This window comes from Bactrocera neohumeralis, chromosome 2, assembly GCF_024586455.1.
Source record: "Bactrocera neohumeralis isolate Rockhampton chromosome 2, APGP_CSIRO_Bneo_wtdbg2-racon-allhic-juicebox.fasta_v2, whole genome shotgun sequence".
Taxonomy (NCBI): Eukaryota; Metazoa; Arthropoda; class Insecta; order Diptera; family Tephritidae; genus Bactrocera; species Bactrocera neohumeralis.
The window spans coordinates 41,346,189-41,354,124 of record NC_065919.1 but is presented as its reverse complement, the minus strand read 5'-3'; the positions used below and the strand labels follow the sequence as shown (position 1 = coordinate 41,354,124).

At 34.8% G+C, this 7,936-nt stretch overlaps 1 pseudogene; it reads right to left on the bottom strand.

Moving 5' to 3' along the window:
* Window positions 1–5,331: 5,331 nt before the first annotated feature.
* On the bottom strand, window positions 5,332–5,896 carry LOC126751111 (tigger transposable element-derived protein 1-like; annotated as a pseudogene).
* Between the last annotated feature and the right edge of the window lie 2,040 nt (window positions 5,897–7,936).

The following is a 7,936-nucleotide window of genomic DNA, read 5'->3' as shown; positions in this document are numbered from 1 at the left end:
TTTGGACACATTTTGGTTAAAAGATGACATACTTTAAAGACACTATTCGTTATATAAATTGCTTCTTGATTAGTGTATCGGAAAGTAAAGGAATCAAAAGGAATTTAAGTTGTGTTATATGCGAAGTAGGCATGGTTTAGCCCGACTTCATTTCACCCATTTTGCCACTGTCACAAAGGAATTTTGAAGGAATGTTATCTACTTAGCTTGGTTAAGTCGCTTGGTGATATATTTTTCATATATCGAGCATTCCACGCTATTTTCACAATAATGCAGGAATTTTTCCTTCATTATTATTGTTAGTTAATACAAAGAATAATTTTTCACTTTTTAGTTTGATATGTTTTAAAAGCGTGTTTTTTAGTTTTTTTAAACTATATTTATTTTTATTCTTCCGTTTTCCCGTTCCCATTTAAGCTTAATCTTGATTACAAATGTTTTTCTGAATTGCTTAAGCTCTACTACCACGAATTTTTAAACCACCCCGCATCTATTTCAATGTCAGTTAAGCCTCTCTATTTTGACAGTTGCAATATTTATACTATTGTATATATATTTGGAACAAATTATAAGGCTTTAATTCAAAAGCAATATTTGTTGGAGAGGATTATCCTATAAGTTTCAATATTCATACTCTTATGGTATTCATTTTTGATCTAAGGTTGATAAAATTGTCTCGAATATTTAAAGCGTCACATATATTTAAAATGAAAAGCGATATATCATTTTGCTCGTGTTCAAAACCATATCGATGACGCCATTTCAAGCCACCTGTGTGGTTTTATTAAAGGTTATGTCATTGGTAGACAAGACAATTAAGTTTAATTTCCCGCCATCGAGTCATAATAGCTACGGCGTTCATACATCGGTACATTTAGAGCAGTGGTGCGCACGCCTCAATACTACTACATTTTACGTTTGCGCTGCACAAACATTGCTATAGATTTTCGTACGTACCTAGCGTACGTGTTCAGCCGCTTTCGTGTGTGTGTGATATTTTTCGCAGTAGCAGAATTATCAGTCAAACACGCGTGTTTGGATTTTTATTGCGTTGAGCGCCACTGATTTAGAGGCAACATGTGGAGGCATATACATATGATCGGGATTCCTTTCAGTCAAACTGAACTGTGTATAGATGAATAAGTATATTGGTGAAAACTGTATAATCTTCCAATTTCATAAGATATTCAATTACTCACAAATACAGTCCTTTGAAATCATAGGCAGAAGCTTTATTGATTACGATTTTCTATATCTGCTGTGTAACCCAGCACTAAACCAAGATATAGGACAGCAATTTGGCACAAGACCTCGCCCGCTAATAGGCTTAATGTATATACCTGTTAAACCACTAAAGCTGCTACAACCAAATTCGCATTGAGCAAATAAATACGAGTATTATAAGATCTCTCACCGACAGTATGGAAAAAGATGGCGCCGCCCTCTTTTAGGTGACATCAAATATTTCCGGACTTGCTCGACCCATTATAATCAAATTCGATGCATAAAATTTCTCTGACATTCCGGATGTTCTAGTGTGAAAATGAGCGAAAGTGGGCTACAACCCGTCTACTTCCCTTATAACATTTAAATTTGAATTTTATATAATTATTTCACTTTCCAGATAGAACCCAAAATAATTAACCAAAACTGTTCAAACCTTAAGGTGCAGAATATATCGATTTATGGGTATTTTAATAATTTCTTGGTTTTTTCAATCAATGCAAACTTACTATGGTCTTACCATTATTACAGTGCATTTCAAATCAAATTAAAAACAAGTAAGGAAGGGCAAAGTTCGGGTGTCACCGAACATTTTATACTCTCGCATGATAAAGTGATAATCGAGATTTCATTATCCGTCATTTACATATTTTTCAAATACCGTATTTGTGTAAAGTTTTATTCCGCTATCATCATTGGTTCCTAATGTATATACGAGTATTATACAGAGAAGGCATCAGATGGAATTCAAAATAGCGTTATATTGGAAGAAGGCGTGGTTGTAAACCGATTTCACCCATATTTCGTACATGTCATCAGGGTGTTAAGAAAATATTATATGCCGAATTTCATTGAAATCGGTGGGGTAGTTCCTGAGATATGGTTTTTGGTCTATAAGTGGGCGACGCCACGCCCATTTTAAATTTTTAAAAAAAAAAAGTCTGGATGCAGCTTCTTTCTGCCATTTCTTCCGTAAAATTGAGTGTTTCTGACGTTTTTTGTTAGTCGGTTAACGCAGTTTTAGTGATTTTCAACATAACCTTTTCATGGGAGGTGGGCGTGGTTATTATCCGATTTCTTCCATTTTTGAACATGTGGAAATGCCTGAAGACTCTATAGAGTTTGGTTGACATAGCTATAGAAGGTTCCGAGATATGTACAAAAAACTTATTAGGGGGCGGGGCCACGCCCACTTTTCCAAAAAATTTACGTCCAAATATGCCCCTCCCTAATGCGATCCTTTGTGCCAAATTTCACTTTAATATCTTTATTTATGGCTTAGTTATGACACTTTATAGGTTTTTTTTCGGTTTTCGCCATTTTGTGGGCGTGGCAGTTGGCCGATTGTGCCCATCTTCGAACTTAACCTTCTTATGGAGCCAAGAAATACGTGTACCAAGTTTCATCATGATATCTCAATTTTTTACTCAAGTTACAGCTTGCACGGACGGACGGACGGACAGACGGACGGACGGACAGACGGACAGATTTCAACACTAGTCACCTGATCACTTTGGTATTTAACCCTATATCTGACTCTTTTCAGTTTTAGGACTTACAAACAACCGTTATGTGAACAAAACTATAATACTCTCCTTAGCAACTTTGTTGCCAGAGTATAATTACTAAAAATACGAGTTTTTTTACAAGAAATAAGCATTCAAAGGATATATTGGTAGTCGAAAAAGTCTTTTCGTATTTTGTCAACAGATGTCGTTGCAGTCGTATATCTCCATAGACGTAAAAATATCGAATGCACGTTCACATGTTTAATAATGATACTTACATACCATATGTGTCCATATATCATATTTATATTCTGCTGAAGTTTATCGTTACTTAACAATATTTTAGTCGTTTTTCTGTCAACGATTATATCGTGTGCTTATATCATTACAACCTGCACATACATACATACTATGTATGAAGGAGATATTTACAAGCTGAGCTACTTGTCATTTTATGGCGTTTATGGTATATGAGGCATGAACAATACGTGCACTTCGAAAGTTCATAAACCGTTAAGTGAGCTCAAGATTATAAAATGAGTTTGCTTATATTTTAAATGAAATTTGGCTGCTCTTTAAAAGCAAAAAGCCTTGTCGAGCTGTATAGTACGCAAATTTCGGTGCTGCAAACAATATTGCCTCTCGTGTAAAATATTTGTAACCTGTCATAAATGTGTACTTAGAATTCTTCCCTTTGCACACATAAAAGGTCGTTTGAAGAGTTTGCATAATATCTGCTGTTCTTCGAGTTTTCGACTCCTGTTTACTGAAAATTTTTCCAAGATTAATCAGTGTAGTATAAAGACTTAGCCACAACATATGACAATAAAAATAATGGTTCGAATGTTATGAATATTAAAGAAATTAATGAACTTAATGTAGGTTTGTGTTTCATCTTCAATCATTTGTATTTTCTCTTAAATCTTGTTGTATGCGACGAATTTAATCAGATTAATTGTAATCCGTCTCTTATTAATTCTACCGTTCTAATGAAATATTACATATTACTTCCTTGACGAATAATGATTTCGAGTCTCATGCAAAGTCTTCCTATTGCACGTACATCGTGACAAAATAATCACCTGGAAATTGTAATTAAATTTCCGGGTAAATGATACTTAAAAAAATATGTATTTTGTTAAGCTGGTAGCACAATACATCTGACAACCAGTTCCTTATGGGGTTATATACCTTTTTTAATTTCAAAAAATCTAAATTTTTTTAATGCTTTTTCTTAAAGAACAACTCCTTGAGAACATTTTCTCAAATTTTCATAGAGATTCGAGCAGTAGAAAAAAAATTACAGCACTTTTAACCGCGCGCCTCGTCGCGACCCCAAACCCGAGCGGCCAGCGTCATGTGCGAATATCTCGAAATGGTGTTTTTTGAAAAATGACTTTGCGGTGACATGGATTGGCGGAAAACTACTGAACCGATTTTCTTTAAATTTTTTTTTTAAATGTGGGTATTGAAATTTTTCAGTACTTGAATGATCGACTTTATACGCAAAAACTTTTTTTTTTTCGCCGAAATGAATTTTTTAGTGAAATTTCTAGTGACCAAAAATTTCTAGTTTTTTTGCAGAAAACGTTCCCATGTGCACAAAAAAAATCATAAAAACGATCGTTCAAGCACAAGGAATTACAATAAACTAATGAAATTTGTTTACTTTTATGGTTTCAGTTGACTTGTTCAACTTGGGGAATTTTCACCGCAAGGCTCTGCCAAAAAAGACCTCTAAGGGAAAAAGCCACCCCTTAAAAACTATTTGATATTTTTCCACGAAATTTGACACAAACATTTTTAAGTGTACTATCAAAAAATAAAAAAATCGTGTAATGAAATAATTGCTACATACCACAAAAAATACAAACTTTCGTTTTTTTCTTCGACAGGAAGGTATATAACCCCTTAATTCGATACACCCCTTCAGCTCTTGAAAATATTAAAAACGTGAAGTATGTATGTGGTGCTTGAAAACCGTCAGGTAAGTGTAAGAGAGATGACAAGGGAGAATCGGCATCTCTTGCGAGTCCGTTCCAGTAATTTTGGTGGATATTTTGGGTATGAAACGCTCGCTTGCTCGACTCGTCCCGATAAAAGCTGAATTTTTTTTTCAAAAATAGTACCGTAATAACGCCAAAGCCGCTGAAAAATCAAAGTGGTGCCCCTTGTTTTTTTTTTTAATATTTGTGGCTTGGTACATCATAAATTTGTTCGAGAGGGACAGACATTCAATACTCATTTTTCTATCTATCTATCTTTTAACTCATTTCAAAGATAGTGGAATTTTGGACTTAAATTCGGATACATACTACAAAAAGTTTTGCATAAAAAATTTCTACCTCAAAACATATCATTTGATATTTGCTATATATGTATGTAACATGCAGATGACTCGATTAATTTCCGCGTTAATGGTATTGACATCCAGTTGGCTTCTGTTCATGAATTTATATCCAGAGGCGTTTGTTCGTAAATCCTTGGTCAAAAATAATACACTCAGTCCTTTTTTTAAGCGATTATTGGTTCTGCCACTAATCGCGTAAAAAAAAATCGCATAAAAATGGTTAGTTTTCCAATATTAACTGACGAATTCAGTTAATTTTGTTTGAATGCTTCTTTTTGGACCCAATAAATTCCGATGTAGTTCTTTATATGTATCTTGACATGCAGAGACTCAGTTATTTTTGAAAAATTCGTGCACGTTCGGCATCAGTATCATTTGCTACAAAATAATTTTAAAATTCTGCTGCAAGTTTAAGACCTTGCTTAATCGTCTCTGCTTTAATTGGATGCTCGTCTATCTCGGTGTCGCTGCCATTTTCCGATTCGATTACTTCCGTAGCTATTTCAATCAAATCGTCATCATCGAGCTCTCTTGCTAAATCAATGATATCTGAATAATTAGTTGAATTGCTTGTTACGGACATACCACTTTTAACACATTCTGGTCAAAGAGATTTCCAGCATGCGTTTAACGTACATATTTTGCCTTATTTCAGAAATTGCTTTTGACGCGTACAAGATGCAATCCTTGATAGAAAAATTTTTCCAAGCATCGGTGAAGACCAATTCAGGATTTTCCTCCAGTTTTTCCATAATGCACTGAAAAGTTTTTTTGAGGTAGTACATTTTAAAAGTCGCAATATGCCTTGATCCATCGGTTGGATAATTGATGTAGTATTCGGTGGGAGGAAAATGATATTTACATTAGGATGATCAATCAACGGATGGCCTGGTGCATTGTCAATTATTAAAAGAGCTTTAAAAGGCTGTTTCTTCTTCTCCAAATAACTTTTAACTTCTGGTACAAAGCATTTAGCAAACCATTCTTGGAATATATTTCCAGTTACCCAGGCTTTTTTATTGGCCATCCAATGAACACGCAAATGTTTTAAATCTTTGCCCTTTAGTGCTCGCGGCCTGAGACTTTTGTTTACTAACAGCGGTTTAATCATGCGGCCACCAGAAGCATTGATACATAATAAAAACGTTACACGGTCGTTTGCAGCTTTGAAGCCATCAAATGATTTTTGGGTCTTAGGCACATATGTTCGTTTTGGTAACCTCTTCCAAAAGAGTCCGTTTTCGTCCGCATTGAAAACTTGGTCTGGCGTGTAACCCCCTTCTTGAATAATTTTTAATAACTTTGGTGGATAGTCCTGCGCAGCTTTACTATCAGCTGAAGCAATTTCACCCTTAGTTTTTAAATTATGAAAATTATGTCTTTCAATAAACTTCGAAAACCATCTACCACTAGCTGAAAATTCGTTTTTGTTTTTTTGGTTCGATGTTAATCGTTTAAAAATACATAGAGCTTTTAGTTTTATTGTTGTAGTATCAACTGGGATTCGTTTCTGGTTGAGATCCTCAATCCAAATTGTTAATAGGTTTTCCATTTCTTCAATAAAAACATCTCTTGCGTATGAAGTTTTCTTCGCATTTACATTTTTTCCGGAAACTACAGATTTTCTAATTGCATTTTTATTTTTTTTTATTGTCCGCACTGTAGATTCACTGAGTTTTGTTTCTAAAGAAATGCCTTTGCGTTTTAATTTTTTCTTGAATTAGCTTCCATTGTAAAGCTAGCAAAAATTGAAATTCTTTACAAAAACGAAAAAAAGAAATCGCGTTAAAGTGAGAAATTCGCGTAAAAAAAGGAATTTGCGCTGCCAAAATAACCGGTATAACAATATGGACAAGTTTCCTTAAAAATTATGTGGTTTAGCACTGAAGTAGAATGAAATTCGTTTATACCTTGGTCTGAACTTCACATCCGTAAAAAAAAATAGATTCCGATCCTCTGGTTGATATTGTACACATCAGCTCAATATATTAAATTTAGTCTCTTCGGTCGAGGTAATATCACTTTTCAAAAGTATCTAATTTGAATGCTTTTAATATAATTTGAGCTGACGCAAACTAAAGTACACTTAGTCCTTTTTTTACGCGATCTCTTTTTACGCCAGTACCGGTTAGAGTCAACCGGAAAGACGTAAATCGTTTTATGAGCTATATTGGGGGCAGAAAAAGATATTACTCAGGTATACTCGAGAACATATTTTGAAGCAATTTTTTATAAAATAAAACTCATGGACTGACATATTCGGCATATAACTTGTTTGAATAACAAAAATTATCATATGTAGTATATGGGAGTTTGAGGTAATATTGCCCCGATTTTATCTATTTTTGCCTATACCACATACTATTGACATTCCACATTGTAAACAAATGTTACCTGAGCTTCATAAAAAATAGTAAGACTTTTTAATTCAAATTTCGCGCGAAAAAAATTCGTCGAAATATTTTTTTCTAGGAATTGGTGCTTGAGAATAGAAGATTTTTTTTTTTTTTTTTTTTGCGGGCGAGGGGGTGGAAAATGCCTTCCGCATCGTCGGTGCTATCGTCACAGCAGCGGTATGTGCCACTTGCAGGTTACTAAAAACCCCTCCTCTAAGGAACCGTCGCCCACCACCCTTGGACCGCATTTGCATTACTTCAGGGTGGCGTTCCATTTGTTTCATTGAGAGATTTACATCTGCACCTGCGTCCAGGTCCGCTTTTGCTGCGTAGCAGAGTGTAGCGAATTTCTTGATGATGCCCCAGTTTTCTTCACTTTCCAACATAACGCTGACTAAAGCGGTGTGTAAATTGTCCGCGTTTATTGGGCCAACCAGGTCTTCTACAGCGGTGCGTTC